The sequence below is a fragment of the Myxine glutinosa genome, chromosome 6, assembly GCF_964187855.1.
Source record: "Myxine glutinosa chromosome 6, kmMyxGlut1.1, whole genome shotgun sequence".
Lineage (NCBI taxonomy): Eukaryota > Metazoa > Chordata > Myxini > Myxiniformes > Myxinidae > Myxine > Myxine glutinosa.
In genome coordinates this window covers 157,930,506-157,955,722 of record NC_136266.1, presented here as the reverse complement: position 1 = coordinate 157,955,722, position 25,217 = coordinate 157,930,506, and the positions used below count along the sequence as shown (strand labels likewise).

Here is a 25,217-nt window from a genome sequence, read left to right as displayed (position 1 = left end):
TGATAGGTCAGTGGTCGACTGACATACAAATGGGTGGGTAGTCAAATTTGGATAAATTATTGTGGGAACTGAAAGGGTAATGTCAATGTGACGTCATAGGGGTTTTCTAAGAATAAACCTTTTGGTCCATTTGTGTATTAGCGCTTATAAAATTGAAGGACAAATTTTGAGAAATTGAAATAAAGTTGACACCCATCCGGATCTGTAAATAAGGGTTCCAACGCAAACAAATACGCATAATGCATGTGTGTGTGGGTATTTTGTGTGTCAGTGTTTTTGTTTTTGTGTATCAATCTTACAAGATTGTTGACACCAACAGTGTGCCTTGTCTGAAAATAGATAGTTCCATGGGGATGGGATTGCATATCGAGAGAATTCGTAAAATAAAAAATAGAAATATAATTTGATTATGAAAATTATCACTTTTGTCAAGGGAGATGGAGAATAAAGATTTGATTTGCTGAGTTATGAGCAGCTATTCATTAATAGTAAAAATTGGAAGTAATCTTGGGATTCCATTGTGATAGAATTTATATGAGAATCAAAGCTATTTATGGATATGAGCTTCATAAAAAATGTGGGAGTACAAAATTAGCCAAATTTTGGAGAGGTCTTACACTGACTTCCCAGAGTACTCTGCTCATGGATTTTATATATATATAAACTTGAATTTTATCAGAATATAAATTGGGCTGTATGTATGGATGTGTATAAGGCATAGATGATATGGGAAAATAGTAAAGGAAATTTTGCTGGTTTGAACTATTGTGAGTTTTGAGTTCTGGAGTTCAAGCAAAGTCACTGGTTAACAGATGAGAATGGATAGTAAATAAATTCTTCGATGCTGGGTAAATTAAGTACGATATTACTAAGACTTATGAGAGCTATTGTTCTTCCTTACAGCAGTGCGAAATTATTGGGAAAAATATATATATATATATATATTAGATCCAACATAATGAATCTATAAATGAATGTCAGAGGGATAATATCCTCAATTTGTACTAATTATTTGATTGTGGGTAAAGGAATTAATTTATCATAGTGGATTGTTAACAGCAGCCTGAAAATGTCCTGAGAGTGCATCCATGTAATCAGAAATCCCAGATTTGTTTTTACAAACAACATTTTGGTAGAGGTCTTGTGTGGACGAGCACTTCCTTGGTAGATAAAAAACGGTACTGCATGCTGGCAGCCACTTTTGCGGCCAGTTAGGCCAAACAAATTGAGAGGAAATTGTAGTTAAATACGTAAGTTACACATGGCTATTTGTAAAAAGGAAATTTGTTGAGATGGGAAACATTTTTCGAAGGTTTATTAAAGTGTTATAATATGACATGTGGCAAGGCAAACTATTGAATGGGAAAATTAGATCTGGTTATAGAATAAATTTATTGACCCCTTGAAGTTAATTCTTCGAATCATTGTTTTACTGGCATTTTTTGTTCACATTGGAAATAGTTTGGTAGAGCTTTGTTTAAAACCTTTGGTTGCGGTATCTTGGAACGAAATGATAAACCATAGGAGATTGATAAGAATAGAAAAAAAAAATATGGACCCAAAATAGAAAGTTGGATTCATGCCTCTCATTGCAAGCAAGCACATGGGGCTAAGGTGGACGATCCCACAGAAAATGAGGCTGCACCTAGCAGCCCAGCAGAACATTCAGTGGCAGATAAATGATAGTCGTGATTTACAGTCATTTGAATTACATTTTAACACCCCTTGCATTGATAAACATTACATTTTCAACATGTGATATTCCTACTTGGGATAGTGACATTTATTTGCCTACATGACATACAATTACCTGCTGATATTAATACAACATGAGTGAAAAATGTATCACAACTACACTCATGATCAGGGGATTGAGTTCAACCCCGGGAGATAGGGGGATCAGGGTAAGACAAATAATCTGATTTATGTTACATATTAAGGGATTTTCTTTATTTACCTTTTAGGAAGCTTGTTAGTTTGGTATATAATGTTGAATGTCATCGACATATAATTATGTCATAGGTATGAATATATACAAGGAGTAGCAGACTTGTTTGTTGGTTTAGTAGTTATATTGGCAATTGTTTTAGTGGTGGCTTGCTTGAAAGCATTAGTGACGGTGTGTTTGAATAAGGTAACCAACAACACGATGATAACGCATGAAGTGACAAATGAGGAAAGAAATGTGGAACCACAAGAGGAAGACTTTTATGGCGACATAAATACTGAGATTAAAAGATTAAATCAAGTGATGTTGCAAATGAATACAGTAGAATTAAGATAATGGCATAACGACAATGTTATGAGTTGTGTCAATTACAAGATCAGTGAACTCATATCACCACGAGTGACACACTGTTAAAAAAAAAAAAAAAAAAAAAAAAAGGGAAAAGGAAAAGTGGGGAGGAATTATGGTAATAATACATTATGCTTAATTTGTTGGTTTGGGAAAATTTTTGGTGGGAATTAGATATTCCTGTTTGTGATTGTAATCATATACAATTTATTTTCTTAGAGTAGTGCTAAAATACCTGCGCGAGTTAATTTTGAACTATATTAACCTGAAAGCAATTGTGGATGCTATTCTTAGTTTAGTAGTCAAATACATACCTGATTGAATATTACTTGTGTGACGCATATAAATGAATATAACTTTTTGAATGTTGTAAGGGAAAACAACAAATTGTTGAATGTGAAACTGTCGGAAGATATACATGATTATGCTGATTTCATGGTAAGATGTACCCTATCTGATTCAGTGTGTGTGGAAAGCAGATTCAGATGTGACTGAGCATAAGGATAAGACGAGATCACATTTGAAGGGGGTGCTAACGGAATTGGGAAGACGTTCGAGAAAGAAAATTTGTGGCTAAAAAAATGAAGTTAATCGTGGCATACACCCTCTTTCTCAAAGAATGATGAAGACATTCTCCCGTGTAACTTGGAGTTGGATGCTTACCTTCACCAAGGAAATTTATGTGACCATTTGCCTGGATCACACTGCAACATATGAAAGAAAGGCGATCACTTACTCTTGTTCGAAGGCTTCGAACATTCATCACATCAGAAGTTGCAGGACAACGACATTTTACCTGCAACCTCTGTGAAATGCGGGGACATATGTTATTACTTCACCAACGTCCGGGGAACCAGCATGTAGCTGCAAAAAACGGCTGTGCCCTTGTCACAACAGCTGTGCACGATTCTGCTGGTTGCTCCTGGTATGGACCATGAATGACCTGAACACCATGGTCCCAACATCATTGTGGATGCATCCGGCATCCCTGTTCCACATCTTGCTGGCCAATCAACATTACACCAACACTTGCTGCCCACTCATAATGAGGGAGGAGGCAAGTCGACGACAACTGGGCGAAGGCCTTGTTCAAGGAATCATTATGGTTCACAGCAAGAGTGGCAAGAATGCTACATGGAGAGCAGGGTCAGTCTATGACTCCGCACCGTTACCACAACAGCGAAATCCTACACGAAGTAGTGCAGGTGTTTATAAAGACAGAAGAAAATGTTTCATACCTGAATTCAAACACAAGTGATCAGCCCTTCCTTTCAAACAAAGAATCAACGTTTGTTTGGAGGGAAACGTTTTTGCCAGATGTTGCAGATGCCTTAAAAACTTGAAAATGGTGAAGCAAAATTGTTGTATCTTGGTGATGGTGAAGTGTTGTTTTACAAAGATATTTGTGATGCAAATGAAATAGATTGAATTAACAATATGGAAGGAGTCAATGACCAACGAAATGTTTTGTGATCAGAGTCTTGCAGGATGACGGTGTATGCCTAAGGAAATTGTATTGATGTTTACTTGTAGTGATTGATTGTTTACTTATATTGATGTTTAGATTAATGGTTAATATAAACAAAAACAAAAAGATGAGGGAATTGTGGAAGTATAACTCATTGGTTGGAACTGGTAACGAACCAAGGTACGAGCAGGTGGTCGTAAGAATGTCAGGAATGCATCTCGCCCTGTCGAAGCTGGGAGTCCTGTTGTGTAGCTTTAGCACGACCCCGGGCTAACACACATTCCCAAGCCCGTACTATTGTCTTTCATCGGGATGCAAAGAGGATGAAGCAAATTCCCAGCAGGGAGGAGCGAGTTGGTGCCAGGAAGGCGAGCAGGATGACTGAGTAACATTGCTGCGGAGAAGGGATTACGATTTCAGCGCACAGAGGATTAACTGAAGTTTGCCCATATAAACAGAAGAGACTTTGAGTCAAGGAGACTTGCCATCAGAAGCCCTGCCCGATGGAATGAACGAGTACGGCGCTGCGGAGTTTTGAGTTCTGAGAAAGAGGGACTATGCGGATAGAGTTATCTGGTCCATTGAGTTAACGGTAGTTATTAGTATTTGAATGAAGTGAACAACTAGTTAATAAAGTTGTGATCTTTTGTAAACCTGTGACATCATTGGAGTCTTGAGTCTCACAACACTTCCATGACACCAGCACGTCCCGCGCCGAGCACCTCCTCCACCTCCGAACACTGTTCGGTCGCCTCAGCGAGCACGGCTTAATTGTCAACCCGGTCAAATGCCACTTCGGCGCGACGACCGTTGACTTTTTGGGCCGCCGCATCACCAAGACCGGGGCCATGCCGCTGCCGACCAAGGTCGAGGCCATCACCATGTTCCCGCGTCCCCGTTCCATCAAGGCCCTCCAAGAGTTCCTCGGCATGGTGAATTTTTATCACCGATTCGTGCCCCGCGCTGCTCAGCTCATGCGGCCCCTTTACGAGGCCCTCCGGGGCAAGCCGGCCAAGCATGACATTGTGTGGTCTGCGGCCATGGACGCGGCCTTCGCCAGCGCCAAACGGGCCCTCGCCGACGCAACGCTGCTGGCTCACCCGGTGCTCAACGCGCCCATTGCCCTCACCACGGACGCCTCCAACTACGCGGTGGGCGCCGTCCATGAGCAATGGGTGGACGGGGTTTGGCAGCCACTCGCTTTTTTCAGCCGGCAACTCCGGCCGAACGAGTTAAACTACAGCACGTTCGACCGCGAGCTGCTTGGGCTATTCCTGGCCGTTCGCCATTTCCGACACCTCCTGGAGGGCCGCCCGTTCACGGCTTTCGTCGACCACAAGCCGTTGGTCTACGCAATGGCTAAGGTCATGGAGCCGTGGTCGGCCCGCCAGCAGCGCCACCTCTCCGCCGTGTCGGAGTTCACCACGGACATCCGGCATGTCGCCGGCAAAGACAACGCCGTGGCCGACTGTCTTTCTCGGGCCAGCGCGAACGCGGTCCACCTCGGCGTGGACTTCGCGCTCATGGCGGCCGACCAGACCACTGACGCCTCGGTGCAGGCACTCCGTGCGGCGGACACGGGCCTCCGCCTGGCCGACATTCCCTTCGCGGGCACCGTCCTGCTCTGCGACGTCTCCCAGGGCCAGCCTCGCCCCATCGTGCCCGTTTCCTGGCAGCGCCGCATCTTCGCCTCCATCCACGGCCTTTCTCACCCGTGCCGGAAAGCTTCTCAGAAGCTGGTGTCGGCGCGTTTCGTCTGGCACGGCCTTCGATGAAACATCCGCGACTGGGCCAATGCCTGCACGGCCTGCCAGCGGGTCAAGGTCCACCGCCACACCCAGGCCCCGCTGGCACCTTTCGCCGTGCCTGAACGGCGTTTCAACCATGTCCACGTGGACCTGGTGGGTCCCCTGCCCCCCTCGCGGGGGTTCACCCACCTGCTCACCATGGTGGACAGGACCACCAGGTGGCCGGAGGCTGTGCCCCTCGCCTCCACCACCACCGCCGATGTGGCGCAGGCGTTCATTGCCACCTGGGTCGCGCGCTTCGGCGCACCAGCGGACATCTCGTCCGACCGCGGCCCACAGTTCACGTCTGAGCTTTGGGGCACGGTCGCCCTTTCGTTGGGGGTCACGCTGCACCGAACCACGGCCTACCACCCCCAAGCCAACGGGTTGTGCGAGTGGTTTCACCGCTCCATGAAGGCCGCACTCATGGCCGGCCTTCAGGACGACGGTTGGGCCGACCGGCTGCCGTGGGTCCTTTTGGGCCTTCGCACGGCCCCCAAGGAAGACCTCCAGGCGTCCGCCGCCGAGCTCGTCTACGGCCAGCCGCTCCGCGTCCCGGGCGAATTCGTGCCCGACGCTACCAGTCCCTGGTCCGCCGCTCGCCAGCGCTCGGACCTCCAGGAGGCCGCCCGACGATTTGCCCCCGTGCCGACGTCCCGCCACGGTGGCCCCCAGTCCTACGACCCCCGGCGCTTCGCACAGCGGAGTACGTCTTTGTGCGTCATGACGCGCACCGGGGGCCACTCCGGCCGCCGTACGACGGGCCCTTCCGGGTCCTGCGACGGGGCGACAAGTCTTTCATCGTCGACTTCGGCGGCCGGCCGGACCGGATTTCTGTGGACCGCCTCAAACCGGCGCACATGGACGTCGACCGACCACCACGGTTGGCCCTTCCTCCGCGGCGAGGCCGCCCCCCGTCCACAGTTCCCCCCGCTCGACCACCCACCACCACGTCGGACCCCTCCCCACGACCCTCCAGGGGTCGCTTCGGCCAGGTCACCCGGACCCCCCTTAAATTGACCCTGCTGGTGCAGGTCGATTCTGGAGGGGCATGTGTAGCGGTTACCGCTGGATGCACACAATCGCCTTGCACCGGCCAGAACACGGCCAGACGCGCCTCTCCCGGGCATGCCCGGACTCACTGTTCCCGGGCACCCCCGAACCTCCCGGGCACGCCCGGTCTCATCTTTCCCGGGCATGCCCGCTCTCGCCTTTCCAGGGCTCGCCCAGAGCGTCCGGGCATGCCCGCTATCGCCTTTCCAGGGCTCGCCCAGAACGCCCGGGCACGCCCAGCCTCGACTTGCCAGGCCGCAGCCAAACACACCCGGGCAGGTCCAGACTCGCCTTTCCAAGGCTCGCCCTTGACACCCGGGCATGCCCGGTATAGCTTTTGCCGGGCAAACTTCCCGACATAAATGTGTATATATATTGCTGCCCGATAAACGGGCTTGTCAGAATACCTGAGCTGTTTTGTTTCAATAAAGCAACTCGGACGAATTCCGTCTTTGGTCGCGTCAATTCTTTCGACTCGCGTTGGAGCGCAGTTCCTTCAGACTCAACATTTTGGTTAGCAATAGGCAATACAACATGCCTCCATTGGCCTTTCTCAAAAGTGAAGAAAATCATTCCAAGCCAGCCTTTTATCAACTCAACGAGGGGTGGGCAGGCTGAACGAACCAATCAAAGCCATATCCCGGAAACTCAAATTCGTGACTTCCAACCATTAGCACTTAAAATCAAATAGCCTGGCAGAAAATGCTGCAGGGTGGAGGGGTGTGTTTTTGTAGGTGGAGGAGGGGTGAGCGGGTGGGGGAAGAGGGAAGGATGGCCACACACACCCCTTGCACGCCGCAGCATTTTCTGCCAGGCTACTTGTAGGCCATACTCCCAGTAGGCCATACAGCCCCAGTAAGAAATATGTGCTGATAAATCGTAAAATGAGCTCATCAACTATAACCATGTATATACATAGGTATGCAAACACACCTCTAATCTTTCTAGCCTGGGTTTGAATCTCGGCCCATCTATAAACTGTCATCCCGTTGTCCCTCGGATGGAAGTTAACCTGGGAGACCCACAGTGTCCTATGCGAAGAGGACGCGAGCTATCTCCGACACCCTGGCCTAATTTTAAAAATTCCTACCCTGACTACTCCTGGGAAGGCAATGAGAAGCCACCCAGGATACACCTTGCAAAGAAACTGCGATGGTAGCATCAACGCTCTGTAAAGAATATGGTACATGAGAATCAAAATGTATTACTTAAGTAGTTCCATGACAGAATCTTCATTACCTTCGCAAAAGCGGAAGGTTATGTTTTGATCGCTGTGTATTTATTTGTATGTCTGTGTGTGTGTGTGTATGTTATTCGCATAACTCAAAAAGTATTCAACCGAATTGCATGAAATTTGGTGGGATGATTGGTTATTATACGGGACACATTTGATTAGATTTTGGGAGCAATCGGGTCAAAGGTCAAGGTCAAGGTCACGAAAAGGTCAAAACTGTTCACTGTTCTGTTCCCTCCACTCCCATGCCAAGTACAGAACAGTAGCTGCGGCGAAGGTATGCGCTCTACCGAGTGCCCGTTCTAGTTACATCTATAATGAGATGGTTATTGCCAAAGAGTCAATAACTTTGGTTCTAGTCTGGTGTGAGTGGTATTGTTATCGTCAGTAGTAAGCACTGGATGGGCAAGAACACTAGCTTTCAGAGTTAGCACAGATCAGAGTTTGAACATTCTCTTCGACTTGAATCTCATTGTAACTGTCAAGCCATCCTGACATCAGTTAGCAGTGAGATTGCTCTGACCATGATACGACTCAAAGGGAATGATGTTAGCCGTGTAAACTTTACCTGTTACACACATAAACCACGCCCACTGTCTTTTCACATCCATATCCTTTGAGGACTGGTGTACAGAAAGCCCCCACCAACTCACTGTTTCAAAAAAATTGAGAAACACATTTCAGATTCCTCCACAAACCCCATTTATTAACAAGCATTCTGAGTATTGCGCTGCAATACATGTCCCCTACCAAAGTTCAAAGTGCCATAACTTTGTCAAAAATGATCGAATATGCAAATTTATGCACGGTTGATGCTGGTTTTCAAGCTTGATCTGAGGTATGCTGAGACACGTGTGTCACGCCTCGCCTCGTTGATAAGCCCCCAAGGTAGCTCCGTGCAGCGGCCTGCACGTATTGCACTGTGTGAATTATATAATTTATTAACAACTCACGGTCTGAGGTACTAGCGATTCAAGAGATATCCATTTTTTTATGGCACATTGGAGAAGCCAATGCGAGGTTTCTTCTTCCTCAGCTTGACACAACTCTGTCAAATGCGATCGAGTTAAAAAAGTCAGAATTTGACCAAATCTGTTTTATTCGTTTGTTAATATACCTCAGCTATTGACAAAACTTAAATTAGAATTTTATTTGAGGTTAAAATGACCGCGACAGGTCGTGTCCAACGATGCTTTCAGTCTGTACATGTGATAAATAATTATATCCGCACACTTGACGCCTCTTCTTCATCACGCAATAACAACTTATAGCTTCCAAACCGTACATCCAATCATCTTGAAATTTTGCACACTTAGTACTCTTCATGACTTCTACTATAGTATGAAGTTTCACGTCGATCAATAAAGCGATCCAAGAGATATCCATTTTTAAAATATTTTCGTTTAATTAACGATATCTGCCAAACCACGTGAGCTATCGCAAATTCCAAAAGGACATTTTAGTAGACTGACATGCGGAACAGATCTGTGAAGTTCCCCTCGATTGGATCAAAAATGAGGGAGGGGCTCGTTTTTAAATGTTCATGCTTAAAAACGTCATAACTCTGAAACCATGTGACGCATGACGTCATGCTCGCTGACTTTTTTGTTCGTCATGGGTATGCGATTCTGCCTGAAAAGTTGGCCTCGATCTGTTCAGCCGTTGCAGAGAAAAAGGGGTTTTCGTGTTTTCACAAAAAACAATATGGCGCCAGAACCACGTGACCTGTGACGTCATGATTACCATTAAAATATTCTACACACCGAGTCCCTCCTATGGTGAAAATTTGATCTCAATCGGTCCTGTTATTGCAGAGAAAATCTTTTTTAAAGGAAATTAAAACTTAAAATGGCACTGAGTTAAGGATCATCAGAATTATCAGAATTCCTAAAGTTCAAAGTGCCATAACTTTGTCAAAAATGATCGAAACGTCGTGAAGTTCGAACTTTATCTGTAACTTATCATGAGGAAACGATGTGCCAAGTTTGAAATCATTAGCATTAAGCGTTTAGAAAAAAAGTCCGGAAAACTGTTCTTTGCGTGACGGACTGACAGACTGACGGACTGACTGACTGACGGACGGAGGGACGGCGTGCAAAGCTATAGTCCCCTCCGGTGTACACCTGTAGGGGACTAATAACGATAAATCATAAAAAAGCAGGGTTCAACTCGACAGTGCCAAGATTCACTTATATTGATAGTGCATGTGTCGGGAAGTGGCCATTTCACGCTGGAGCAGCTTACACGATGGCCTCCTTCGCCAGAAAAGTTGAAAATGCCAACTAACCACTACTCTCGTCCCCCTCCGCAGCCTTCAGTCTTTTGGCAGAGTTGTAAAATTATGGATTACAACTTCAACACTTGTGTTATTGCAGTTGTTGTTTTTTTTTAATGCAGCCTGTGGCTGCTGGTTGCATCATTTCTCTGGAAGCGTGTTTGTGGATCCCAAGCCAGCACCCTAACCGTTAAACCAACACCAGGCTGTTATTGCAGTGATGTCAATGTAAATGGCTTTGGTATACTGAACAATTCCCTCCCTAACAAAAATTACTGAACAATTCAATACCGAACAGAAATTACTGAACAATTCACTAACAAACAAAAATTACTAAACAATTCACTCCCTAACAGAAATTACTGAACAATTCACTAACGAACAGAAATTACTGAACAATTCGCTCCCGAACAGAAATTACTGAACAATTCACTAACTAACAGAAATTACTGAACAATTCACTAACTAACAGAAATTACTGAACAATTCATGAACGAACAGAAATTACTGAACAATTAACAAACTAACAGAAATTACTGAACAATTCAATGAATAAGATAAATTACTGAACAATTAAATGACTAAGAGAAATTACTTAACAATTCACTAACTAACATAAATTACTGAACAATTCACTACCTACCAGAAATTACTGAACAATTCACTAACTAACAGAAATTACTGAACAATTCACTAACTAACAGAAATTACTGAACAATTCACGAACTAACATAAATTACTGAACAATTCACTAACTAACATAAATTTCTGAACAATTCACTACCTAACAGAAATTACTGAACAATTCACTACCTAACAGAAATTACTGAACAATTCACTAACTAACAGAAATTACTGAACAATTCACGAACTAACAGAAATTACGGAATAATTCACTCCCTAACAGAAATTACTGAACAATTCACTACCTAACAGAAATTACTGAACAATTCACTAACAGAACTCACTAAGCAATTCACTAGCAGAAATTACTGAGCAATTCACGAACAAAGAAATCATTGAACAATTAAATGACGAAGATAAATTACTGAACAATTCACGAACTAACAGGAATTACTGAACAATTCACGAACTAACAGAAATTACTGAACAATTCACTAACTAACAGAAATTACTGAACAATTCACTACCTAACAAATTACTGAACAATTCACTACCTAACAAAAATTACTGAACAATTCACTAACGAACAGAAATTACTGAACAATTCCCTAACTAACAGAAATTACTGAACAATTCACTAACGAACAGAAATTACTGAACAATTCAATAACTAACAGAAATTACTGAACAATTCAATGAATAAGAGAAATTACTGAACAATTCATTAACTAACAGAAATTACTGAACAATTCAATGAATAAGAGAAATTACTGACAATTCACTAACTAACAGAAATTACTGAACAATTCATGACCTAACAGAAATTACTGAACAATTCACGAACTAACAGAAATTACTGAACAATTCACAAACTAACAGAAATTACTGAACAATGCACTAACTAACAGAAATTACTGAACAATTCACTAACTAACAGAAATGACTGAACAATTCACTAACGAACAGAAATTACCGAACAATTCACGAACGAACAGAAATTACTGAACAATTCACTAACTAACAGAAATTACTGAACAATTCACTACCTAACAGAAATGACTGAACAATTCACTACCGAACAGAATTTACTAAACAATTCACTAACTAACAGAAATTACTGAACAATTCACTAACTAACATAAATTACTGAACAATTCACTAACTAACATTAATTACTGAACAATTCACTACCTAACAGAAATTACTGAACAATTCACTAACTAACATAAATTATTGAACAATTCACTACCTAACAGAAATTACTGAACAATTCACGAACTAACAGAAATTACTGAACAATTCACTAACTAACAGAAATTACTGAACAATTCACTACCTTAAAAATTACTGAACAATTCACTACCTAACAAAAATTACTGAACAATTCACTAACTAACAGAACTCAATAAGCAATTCACGAGCAGAAATTACTGAGCAATTCACGAACAAAGAAATTATTGAACAATTAAATGACGAAGAGAAATTACTGAACAATTCACTAACTAACAGAAATTACTAAACAATTCACTAACTAACAGAAATTACTGAACAATTCACTAACTCACAGAAATTACTGAACAATTCACTAACTAACAGAAATTACTGAGCAATTCACTAACGAGCAGATATTACTGAACAATTCACTAACTAACAGAAATTACTGAACAATTCAATGAATAAGAGAAATTACTGAATAATTCACTAACTAACAGAAATTACTGAACAATTCAATGAATAAGATAAATTACTGAACAATTAAATGACTAAGAGAAATTACTGAACAGTTCACTAACTAACATAAATTACTGAACAATTCACTACCTACCAGAAATTACTGAACAATTCACTAACTAACAGAAATTACTGAACAATTCACTAACTAACAGAAATTACTGAACAATTCACTAACTAACAGAAATTACTGAACAATTCAATTAATAAGATAAATTACTGAACAATTAAATGACTAAGAGAAATTACTGAACAATTCACTAACTAACATAAATTACTGAACAATTCACTACCTACCAGAAATTACTGAACAATTCACTAACTAACATAAATTACTGAACAATTCACTAACTAACAGAAATTACTGAACAATTCACTAACTAACAGAAATTACTGAGCAAATAAATAGTGAATTTTATGTTTTTTATGAAAACGACAAAACATTCTCAAAAGGTGCAAGTCTTCAAAAGGTACAATATTTGCGAATGTGCAAGTCTTCAAAACCTGATGCGTTGATCCGCTGCTTAAAGCTTGCGCAGTTTTTTTTCTAAATCCAAGGCTCATGGAAGAGTGAGGACTCTCTCTGAGATGTTCTGCGTGTTACTGAAGTAAGCTCACAACAAGTACTACAACGAGTGGTGTGTAGTCACTCAGATTGACGTTAAACTGGGCGTCCCATGTGCCTGCATTAGTTGATAGATGTTAAATATCCCAAGCTGTCTTTCACGAAGAGGAGGAGAGTTATCACCAGCACCTGAACAAGTTACAAATCCCTGTCCTTACCTACAGAGGGAACTGCATCAGCGGCACAGCCGAGCTTCAAACCAGGGACTGCATTCACAATGACATGAACACCTGTGGGTTCACATCACAAGACTAATTTACATTCACTGCGTTTAAATAATGCACTTTTCATTAAACGTTGGGTCATGAAAAATTCGATAATGATCACAACTCGTGATTTTCATTTTATTTTATTTGACAGCAATGCCAATTTAATTTCCTCCGAAAATGGTTACCTGAATAAACAAAAGCGACGCTCGGTAGATAGAGAGCATACCTCCGCCAGGCTGAACAGTTTATGTTTTGTATCCACTAATAGACCGGATCTGGAGTCGGACCTGAACCAAAATCGAATCGGCTTGTCCTTGTCATCTAACTCATCCACCAAGTTTTGTCATAACTTGTCCATAACCTATTGAGATGTCATGCTATATATTGTTTTTGGTCCTATCACTCAATGGTGAAGAATGACTTACAAAATTAAAAAAAAAACTCCCGAATCTGTCCGCAACTTTTTGAGATATCCTGTTCACAGACAGACAAATAATTTTGAGATATCCTGCTCACAGACAAACAATTTTGAAATATCTTGCTTACATACAAATAAACAATCTTGAGATATCTTGCTCACAGACAAACAGACAAACAAACAATTTTGAGATATCCTGTTCATAGACAAACAAACAATTTTGAGATATCCTGCTCACAGACACAAACAATCTTGAGATATCCTGTTCATAGACAAAAAACAATTTTGAGATATCCTGTTCAAAGACAGACAACAATTTTGACATATCCTGCTCACAGACACAAACAATCTTGAGATATCCCGTTCATAGACAAAAAACAATTTTGAGATATCCTGTTCAAAGACAGACAACAATTTTGACATATCCTGCTCACAGACAGACAACAATTTTGACATATCCTGCTCACAGACAGACAACAATTTTGAGATATCCTGTTCACAGACAAACAGACAAACAAACAATTTTGAGATATCCTGTTCACAGACAGACAAATAAAAAATCACTCATAGAGCAACACTTGGCAAAACAGAACAAAGTAGAATGGCACTCAGTAGAACATCCTTTTGACCTCAAAAATAATTCGTGGTTGAATTCTGTGACCTGATATGTAAATCGTCTTCAAATTTTAAGTTAATCGGATGAAAATTGACAATTTTAGAATTTTGGCCTATGTTGACCTTTTGGCCTATATTGACCTCAAAATGAATCGGTGAGTTTAGTAAGCTGATATGCAAAATAGGTGGTTTCAGTAAGCTGATATGCAAATCCTATTCAGATTTCAAGTCAATCGAATGAAAATTGAGGATTTTGAAATTAGAAAGAAGTGGTTTACCTTTGGCCTTTATTGACCTTTTGGCCTATGCTGATCTTATAAATAGTTGGTGGTTTAATTCAATTAGCTAATGTGGAAATCCTATTCAAATTTCAAGTCAATCCGATGAAAATTGAGGATTTTAGAAATTTGAAAAAAAGTGGTTCACCCTTGGCCTATGTTAACCTTGTGACCTCTGTTGATCTCAAAAGTAGTTGGTGGTTGAATTCAGTTCACTGATAAGAAAATCCTATTCAAATTTCAAGTCAATTGGATGAAAATTTAGGATTTTAGGTATTTGCAAAAAATGTGGTTGAACTTTGGTCTATATTGACCTTTTCACCTATGCTAATCTCAAAAATAGTTGGTGGTTGAATTCAGTTAGCTGATATGAAAATCCCATTAAAATTTCAAGTCAATTGGATGGAAATTGAGGATTTTAGAAATTTGAAAAAAGTGGTTGACCTTTGGCCTATGATGACCTTTTGACCTTTTGCCATCAAAAATATATAGGATGTTGTCAGACCACGAACTCTACCATTTGTTGAAGTTTCATGAAGATCGGTTTAAAATTGTGACCTGAAGGCAAGTATAAGTGAGCGGAAAGACAAACAAACACACAAACCAGAGTGATCAATATACTTGTCCAAAAAAAAAATTTTGGCCAGGTAATAACGCACAAGAGAAACAAATATACTTGAAAAATCTTCGAAATTCCCAAGTAACAAACAGATGAAAAATCACTCATAGAGTGACACTTGGCAAAAGAGAACAAAGTAGAATGCCGCTCAGTTGAGCATCCTATTGACCTCAAAAATAATTGGCGGTTGAATTCAGTGACCTGATATGCAAATAGTCTTCAAATTTTAAATTAATCAGATGAAAATTGACAATTTATAAATTTGGCCTATGTTGACCTCAAATATAATTGGTGGTTGAATTCAGTAAGCTGACATGAAAATTTTATGCAAATTTCATGTCAATCAGATGAAAATTGAGGATTTTAGAAATTGAAAAGGTTGTTGACCTTTGGCTATGTTGCTCTTTTGGCCTACGATGACCTCAAAAATAGTTGGTGGTTGAATTCAGTTAGCCATGATTTGAAAAGGTTGTTGACCTTTTGGCCTACAATGACCGGAAAAATAGTTGGTGGTTGAATTCAGTTAGCTGACATGAAAATCCTATTCAAAATTCAAGTCAATCAGATGAAAATTGAGAATTTAAGAAATTTGAAATGGTTGTTGACCCTCGGCCTATGTTGACCTTTTGGCCTATGTTGACCTTAAAAATAGATGGTGGTTGAATTCTGTTCACTGATATGAAAATCCTATTCAAATTTCAAGTCAATCGGATGAAAATTGAGGATTTTCAAAAATTTGAAAAGGTTGTTAACCTTTGGCCTATGTTGACCATATAAATAGATGGTGGTTGAATTCTGTTCACTGATATGAAAATCCTATTCAAATTTCAAGTCAATCGGATGAAAATTGATGATTTTAGAAATTTGAAAAAGTTGTTAACCTTTTAGCCTATTTTGACCTTTTGACTTCAAAAATAAATAGAATTCTGTCCGACCACCAACTCTACCATTTGGAGAAGTTTCGCAAAGATCAGATTAAAATTGATCTGAGCAAATATAATTGAGCAGACACACAAACACACACACAAACACACACACACACACACATGCATAAACACACACACACACACACACACACACACACAAACAGACACACACAAACAGACACACACACACACAAACACATAAACACACACAAACACATAAACACACACACACACACAACCACACAAACGCACGCACACACACACACACACACACACACACACATACACACACACACACACACACACAAACACACAAACGTACACACACACACACACACACAAACACATAAACATATAGACACATAAACACATAAACATACAGACACATAAACACACACACACACACACACACACATACACACAAACACATAAACACACACACACACAAACACATAAACACACACACACAACCACACAAACGCACGCACACACACACACACACACACACACACACAAACACATAAACATATAGACACATAAACACATAAACATACAGACACATAAACACACACACACACACACAAACACATAAACACACACACACACAAACACATAAACACACACACAACCACACAAACGCACGCACACACACACACACACAAACACACACACACACACACACACAAACACACAAACGTACACACACAAACACACAAACGTACACACACACACACACACACACAAACACACAAACGTACACACACACACACACACACAAACACATAAACATATAGACACATAAACACATAAACATACAGACACATAAACACACACACACACACACACACACAAACACACAAACGTACACACACACACACACACACACACAAACACATAAACATATAGACACATAAACACATAAACATACAGACACATAAACACACACACACACAAACACATAAACACACACACACACAAACACATAAACACACACACAACCACACAAACGCGCGCACACACACACACACACACACACACACACACACACAAACACACAAACGTACACACACACACACACAAACACATAAACATAGACACATAAACACATAAACATACAGACACATAAACACACACACACACAAACACATAAACACACACACACACAAACACATAAACACACACACAACCACACAAACGCGCGCACACACACACACACACACACACACATACACACACACACACACACACACACACACACACACACACACACAAACACACAAACGTACACACACACACACACACACACACAAACACATAAACATAGACACATAAACACATAAACATACAGACACATAAACACACACACACACAAACACATAAACACACACACACACAAACACATAAACACACACACAACCACACAAACGCGCGCACACACACACACACACACACACACACACACACACAAACACACACACACACACACACACACACACACACACACACACACACACACACACAAACTGGAGTGATCAACATACTTGTCGAAAAATGTTTTTTTGTCAAGTAACAAACAATAGCAAACAGACAGACAGAATAACGCACAAGACCAACCAATACACTTGAAATATCTTCGATTTTCGATTTCTCAAGTAATAAATAGAAAAACCAAAAACGATACCAGTAATAGTGGCCATGAAATAGGAAAACATGAGAATTTCAGGTGCACAGTGAAGCACATAGGATAAGATAAGCAGTGGGAAAATTAAACAAAAACTGGAAGGAAACCGAGCTGTTTCGGTTACTGAACAAAGATAACAAAACACACAAATACATCATGGTACGGAATAAAAAAGAACCATAGCTATTTACACGGTATTTCCTATAAAGGAGTAGTAAGTAGTACGTAGCTAACTTGAATTGAAATTTAAAAAGAGGGAGAGAAGAATGGAGGGCAACTGGGGAGTATTGGGATAAGAAAAACAGAATAAGAAGAAGAAGAAGGAGAAAAGAAGATGATGGAGAGGCAAAAGAAGAATATACACGTAAGCAAACAAGGTGGGAGAGGGAGACGCGAAGATTTATCATGTGCGTACATAATATGTAGACGGATTCTCAAGTTGACACTGGATTCGTTTCATTTGAAGATGTAACGCACGTATAGGCCTAAATAAATAAATAAATAAAATGTTTTACGTGTTTACGTCACACTGGCGTGCTGACGAATACGCGACGTCCGCCCCTGATGATCTCCTTTGTAAACCCCACGCTTTTTTGCCAACGCCCTCTACTGCGGCCTCGAACAATTTTCGTGTGAGGCGGCGTTTTGCTTGTCCGTGTCTCTCTCTTCCCCGTTCGTTTATCGCCTTCGGTCGGTCACGTTTGTGGGTATAATCTTCACTCGGCGCCAGACGACGTTTTCGCGTCCTGTGATCGCCGTCTGTGCTTCGCTGAGCTACGTTCTCCTTTTCGGCCCTTTTTTCTGGCCCCGAGTGCCGCGTCGCCTACGCCCCAGGTTTGTGGATCTTGAGTTCGTTGAACGTTCTTGTGAGAGTGTCCGTGGATACGTTGATCGATGTTTACCTTTCGAACCTGGTTTTATTATTATTCTTGTCGTTTGACGTTCAATCGAGGCCCTGCTTCCGTTTCATGGGTGACGGCACTGGCCGGATGCTCTAGTCTAGTCGACACAACCAAGGCCTCTGCTTTGGTGACTTGACTTGAGTTTGAAGGATTGTGATTTGTAAATTGCGATTTGACCGCATTCGTGTTTGATGATCGATTGTGAAACCTTTAATTGAATTATTGTATTGTGACCTAAACGGGTTTATTGTTACGAAATTGTTTATCGCCTTTTTGTATAAACCTTTAAATCCTAAATGTGAATAACGACGTGGGGACCATGGATGAAGTTGACTCCATCCGGGATTTTGTTCCAACATGAATTGTGCTTGAAATTGAATGAATTTTCATTTGAAGGTTTATTATATTTTTGTGTTTCATTTCAAGATGCGACACTTGGAACGCTTTACCATCGAATGGAGTTAAAGCATTGAATTTCCTGGGAGATGACGTCCATTATTTGCTGAGATAACTGGTGCAGCTGGTCTACCTGTGAATCATTTGGTGTTCACCATTGTTTGTTTGGATGACTTGCTGTTTATCTACCTGTGAATCATTTGGTGTTCACCATTGTTTGTTGGGACGACTGTTGCTGTTTATCTACCTGTGAATCATTTGGTGTTCACCATTGTTTGTTTGGATGACTGTTGCTGTTTTTTTTAACCTGTGAATCATTTGGTGTTCACCATTGTTTGTTGGGACGACTGTTGCTGTTTATCTACCTGTGAATCATTTGGTGTTCACCATTGTTTGTTTGGATGACTGTTGCTGTTTATCTACCTGTGAATCATTTGGTGTTCACCATTGTTTGTTTGGATGACTGTTGCTGTTTATCTACCTGTGAATCATTTGGTGTTCACCATTGTTTGTTGGGACGACTGTTGCTGTTTATCTACCTGTGAATCATTTGGTGTTCACCATTTGTTGGGATGACTGTTGCTGTTTATCTACCTGTGAATCATTTGGTGTTCACCATTTGTTTGGATCACTGTTGCTGTTTATCTACCTGTGAATCATTTGTTGTTCACCATTGTTTATTGGGATGACTGTTGCTGTTTTTTTTAACCTGTGAATCATTTGGTGTTCACCATTGTTTGTTGGGATGACTGTTGCTGTTTTTTACCTGTGAATCATTTGGTGTTCACCATTGTTTGTTGAGATGACTTGCTGTTTTTCTACCTGTGAATCATTTGTTGTTCACCATTGTTTGTTGGGATGACTGTTGCTGTTTTTCTACCTGTGAATCATTTGTTGTTCACCATTTATTTGGATCACTGTTGCTGTTTATCTACCTGTGAATCGTTTGGTGTTGACCATTGTTTGTTGGGATGACTGTTGCTGTTTTTCTACCTGTGAATCATTTGTTGTTCACCATTGTTTATTGGGATGACTGTTGCTGTTTTTTTTACCTGTGAATCATTTGGTGTTCACCATTGTTTGTTGGGATGGCTTGCTGTTTTTCTACCTGTGAATCGTTTGGTGTTGACTATTGCTTGTTGAGATAACTTGCTATTTTTCTACCTGTGAATCATTTGATGTTGACCATTGTTTGTTGAGATGATTATTGATGGTTTTTATCTGTGAATCGTTTGATGTCGAGCATTGCTTTTTTTGCTCCACAGTGTGGTTATCATTGTTTTCACCCCTGTTTGTACTTCTGTCTGGCTGTCTGTGAGCAGGGTGTTTCAAAAAGCTATGGATGGATTCGGCCGAAGCTTGGTGGACAGTTTGGGTGTGTATTCAGGACAAAATTATTCGATTTTGATGAAGATTTGGATTAGGATACTCGAATTTTCAAAGAATGGCTCTTCACCAAAAACTATATACAGTATAGCACGACATCTCCAAAGTTGTCGATGAGTTATGACAATCTGGTGGATGAGTTGGTGAGGTGACAAGAACGAGCTTATTCGATTTTTATTCAGATCGGGCCTATCGGGATTTGAAACGTAGACTATGCTGTTCTACTTTCTCTTGTTTTATAGACCACAGCCTTTGGACTTAAATTGCTCATGCAATAATTCTATGAATCAGCATGGTATCCTGTTTGTTGGCATTAGTTGGTCAACGTATAGGATGTCACTGTTTTTCCTGGAGTATAAGTGAGTTATCTCCGGCACCTGAACAAATTTCAAATTCCAGTCCCTTTTAATCTTAGTCATGGCCAAAAATATTGGCACCCTTGCACTTTTTCAATTAACTCACAATTTTCTCTAAAAATAAGTTGAAATTGATAAAAGTATTTGGTTTCCACAATTATTTATTTCACTGTTAGTATTACAGAACCTTATTTTTGATTCAGAACTTAATATGTCCTTTTACATCAGAACATAAATAGAAATGGCATTGACAAAATTGACACCTTCGATTTAATATTTGGTAGCACGGCCTTTGGACAAAATAACGGCAGTCAAGCGCTTCCTATAGCCATGAATGAGCTTCCTTCACCTCTCTACTGGCAGTTTGGCCCACTCTTCTTGTGCAAACTGCTGCAGTTCTCCCAGATTTGAAGGGTGCCTTCTCCCAACTGCTGTTTTCAGATCTCCCAATAGGTGTTCAATGGGATTTAGATCTGGACTCATTGCTGGCCACTTCAGAACAGTCCAGCGTTTTGTCTTGAACCATTCTTGGGTGCTTTTTGAAGTGTGTTTGGGGTCATTCTCCTGATGTAAGACCCATGACCTTCGACGGAGACCCAGCTTTCTGACACTGGGTTGAACATTGCACTCCAAAATGCCTTCTTAATCTTCTGATTTCATGATGCAATGCACACATTCAAGGTACTCAGTGCCAGAGGCAGCACAGCAACCCCAAAAGGTCACTGAACCTCCTCCATGGTTGACTGAAGGGAAGGTGTTCTTTTCTTTGAAGGCTTAATTTTGTTTTCTGTAAACATAACGATGATGTACTTCACCAAAAAGCTCAAATTTGGTCTCATCTGTCCATAGGACATTCTCCCAGAAGGATTTTGGCTTGTTCAGGTGTGTTTTGGCAAACTCCAGTCGGGCTTCCTTATGTCTCTCTCCTCCTGGGTCTCCTACCATAGAACACCCTTTCATTGAGTTGGTGATGGATGTTGAGAGTTGAAACTGTCGTACCTTGTATCTGAAGGTCAGCTTGAATCTGTTTGGCAGTTGATCAAGGTGCTTTCTCCACCATTTGAACAATCCTTCGCTGCAATCTTCGATCAAGTTTTCTCTTGCGGCCACGTCCAGGTAGGCTGGCTACAGTGTCATGGGCCTTAAACTTCCAGATAACATTGTGTATGGTGGACACAGGATCCTCAAGGTCTCTGGAGATGGACTTGTAGCCTTGAGATTGTCCATGCTTGGCTACAATCTCATGTCTGACCTCAGACAATTCTCTGGTTTTCTTTCTTTTCTCCATGCTCATTGCATGTCATGGGGACCGCAAGACTAACCCCCGCTCTAGCAAGGAAAATGGCCTTAAAATGCATGTTGTTGTGTCTCCATGCTCATTGCGGTACACACAGTGACACAAAACAGCAGAATGACTCATTTTCTCTCTTCAAAATCAAACTGGTTGAATGAGTGATTTTTTTTTTTATATTGCAGGCACCTGCAACTCACCATAGGTAAGTTCAATTCCAAAGTAAAGGAGAAACACCTGCGTGAAATCTAATTATTTCTAACAACTTCTAAAAGGTGCCAATAATATTGTCTGGACCATTTTAGGATTTCTGTGTAGAATAAGCTAAGATTTAGTGATTTTTTTTTTTCAGCTTTTTTTGTTTTGTTCCACTGCAAACAAAATAAATACATATGGGGATATCAAAATCGTTTTTAAATTCAACCATTTTCTGGAAGAAATAGTGTATTATTTGAAAAAAGTGCAAGGGCACCAATATTTTTGACCATGACTAGGTCAAGACTTGCCAACCTGTTCATGAAAGCATTTATTTTTCTTTCCAGGTGTGAGGCTAAGGGAAGAGCAAGGTAGATCTGACATTGGACAAATGTCAAGGGAATTGATAAACAGGATAAGAGGTGTGGGGAGGTGGTGGTTAGGAAACGCTGAAACTAGCAAGATGGCTGGGTTCGGAATGGTTAGTGGGGGATAATGAAGATCGCTCAAAATTGAACGAATAACCTTTCTCGGCTGGCCCCATTGAAGAAGGTTGGAATAATTGGGGCCATGTGGGGGTTGTATTAGGAGGTTGCACTTTTTATAACCTGTTTACTTTAGTTCCTCTTTTTTTTTTTCTTTTTTTTTTGTATACAAGATCGAGGCTCGTGAAAGAGCTAACATTAATCACACAAAAAGACAAACCGACACACAAAACACAAAAAACAAGGAGCGGCAGACAAGATGGGGAGAGAGGGGGAAGGACACAAAAGAGGGGGAAGAGGGGGAAGGACACAAACACAACATTTGAGAGCAGGGACATCGGGAGGACTTGGGGGGAGGTGGGAGAGGATTAAAACATATGAACACTGCAAGGACTCTGGGGTGAATTACCGGGGGTAGAAAAGATCAAGGTTTTCGATGGGGGAAGATAAGAGATGGTGGTGAACAGCTGTTTTAAAGACCTGGAGGGAGGAGTGGGATTGAAGGGAGTGGGGGAGTTTGTTCCAGAGGCGGGAGAAAAGGGGAATGAAAGAGTGAAGGTGAGCAGAGAGCCTAGACTTTGGCAGTTTAACCATAAGAGGGTTGCAGGCAGATCTTGTGCGACCTGAAGGAATATTGGGGGGACAGAGCACAGAGAGAGCTGGGGGAGCAAGGCCGGAGAGGAGTCGGTAGAAGACAGAAAGACCACCAACCTGCCTGCGGTGAGTGAGTGAAAGGCCCTCGGCGTTGACTACATCGCAGGAGATTCCAATGATTCTGAAAGCTTTGGCCTCAACAGCGTGAAGCCGAGCAAGGTGAGGCAGGACCACCAGCCCAGAGGGGGGAACAGTATTCCATTGAGCTGTGGATGAAAGCCTTGTATGTGGTGAGGAGCTCAGGTGTGCCAAGGAAGGACTTCGCACGACGGAGGATGCCCAGTTGGCGACTGGCTTTGGAGGCCAGCTTGGAAATGTGGTTTTCCCAAGAAAGATCATGGCAGATAGTGAGACCCAAAAGCTTGAGCGACAGAACTTCTTGGAGAGGATTGTTGAGAAAGTAGATGGGAGGGTTGTCCAGTCGGTCCTTTCGGAGAGACATTGTAAGAGTGTGAGATTTGTCAGGATTGAAAGACATGTTCCACTTGTTTGACCAGTCTGTGATTTTGTCCAGGTCTGCAGAGAGTGAGGAGGCTGCAGACTGCCGATCTGAGGGATGAGGAATGGAGCGACAGAGAGTAGAGTCGTCAGCAAAGAGATAGAGAGGATTTTCAAGAGAGTCGGAGAGATCATTGATGAAGACCAGAAAAAGCACAGGGCCCAGAACACTACCTTGGGGAACTCCAGCCTGAACAGGAAGAGGAGATGAGAGAAACCCATTCAGGGCCACACGTTGACTACGACCAGAGAGGAAGTCCGCCAGCCATGCGTGGAGATTTCCATGGATACCAAAGGAGGAGAGTTTGGAGAGCAGAGCAGGGTGCCAGACCGTATCGAAGGCACGTGAAATGTCAAGGGAGACAGCTCTAATTTCCTGTTTGGCGTTGAGGACCTCCATCCGTTGTTGAGAAAGCAGAAGCAGCATGTCCAGAGTAGAGTGACCAGGTCTGAAACCAAATTGATGATCAGAGATCAAGCCATTGGAGAAGAGGAAAGATTTAATATCTGAAGCAATGATGGATTCCATGACTTTGCTGATAATTGGGAGAAGGCTGATTGGTCTGTAGTTGCTGGGATCTGTTTTTGCACCTTTTTTGTGCAAAGCGGTGATGTTGGCTGATTTCCAAGCAGATGGCAGATGACCTTGAGCAAAAGAGAGGGTGAAGAGAACAGAAAGAGGGAGTGAAAGAGCAGAAGAACATGATTTTAGGACCTGTGGGCTGATGCCGTCAGGACCAGTTGCAGAATCAGAGTCGAGGGTTGACAGAAACTTTTCCACCTTGTCAGGAGGAAAGGACACAGAGTCCAGGAGCAGCTGGGTACGACTGGGTACGGTGGGTACAGAGAGGGATGGGTTTGGGACACAAGATTTAGAGGCAAACACAGAGTTGAGGCATTCAGCTTTTTCACGTGCGGAGTCAGCCGTTAAGCCGTTTGAGGTGAGGGAGGGGATGGAGGGGCAACAAACACCAGAAACAGATTTGACCAGACGCCACCAGGATTTGGAAGAGGGAGACAGATAAGAGAGTTCTGTCTTGAGAATGGTGAGATATTGTTTCCTGGCTCTCCTGAGGGTGGACACACACTTGTTTCGGGCTTTGTGAAAGGAAATGAGATTTCCTTCCGTTGGATTTGCTTTCCAGGAGACGAAAGCAAGTTGTTTCAGTGCAACAGCCTCACCACAAGATTCCGTGTACCATGGACGGGAGGAAG

The 25,217-nt window shown here is 41.9% G+C and overlaps 2 protein-coding genes across 2 annotated transcripts in view; one reads left to right on the top strand and one right to left on the bottom strand.

The window, feature by feature from the left end:
• LOC144892686 (uncharacterized) overlaps positions 1-25,217 on the bottom strand; it is a 451,569-nt gene that overhangs the window by 275,363 nt on the left and 150,989 nt on the right. The gene's annotated exons all lie outside the window — the stretch shown is intronic.
• LOC137417421 (cell division control protein 42 homolog) overlaps positions 18,408-25,217 on the top strand; it is a 37,371-nt gene continuing 30,561 nt past the window's right edge. Inside the window, exon 1 of the mRNA XM_068103324.2 lies at positions 18,408-18,673. The gene's annotated coding sequence lies outside the window, so the exon portion shown is untranslated. The remainder of the gene's footprint in view (positions 18,674-25,217) is intronic.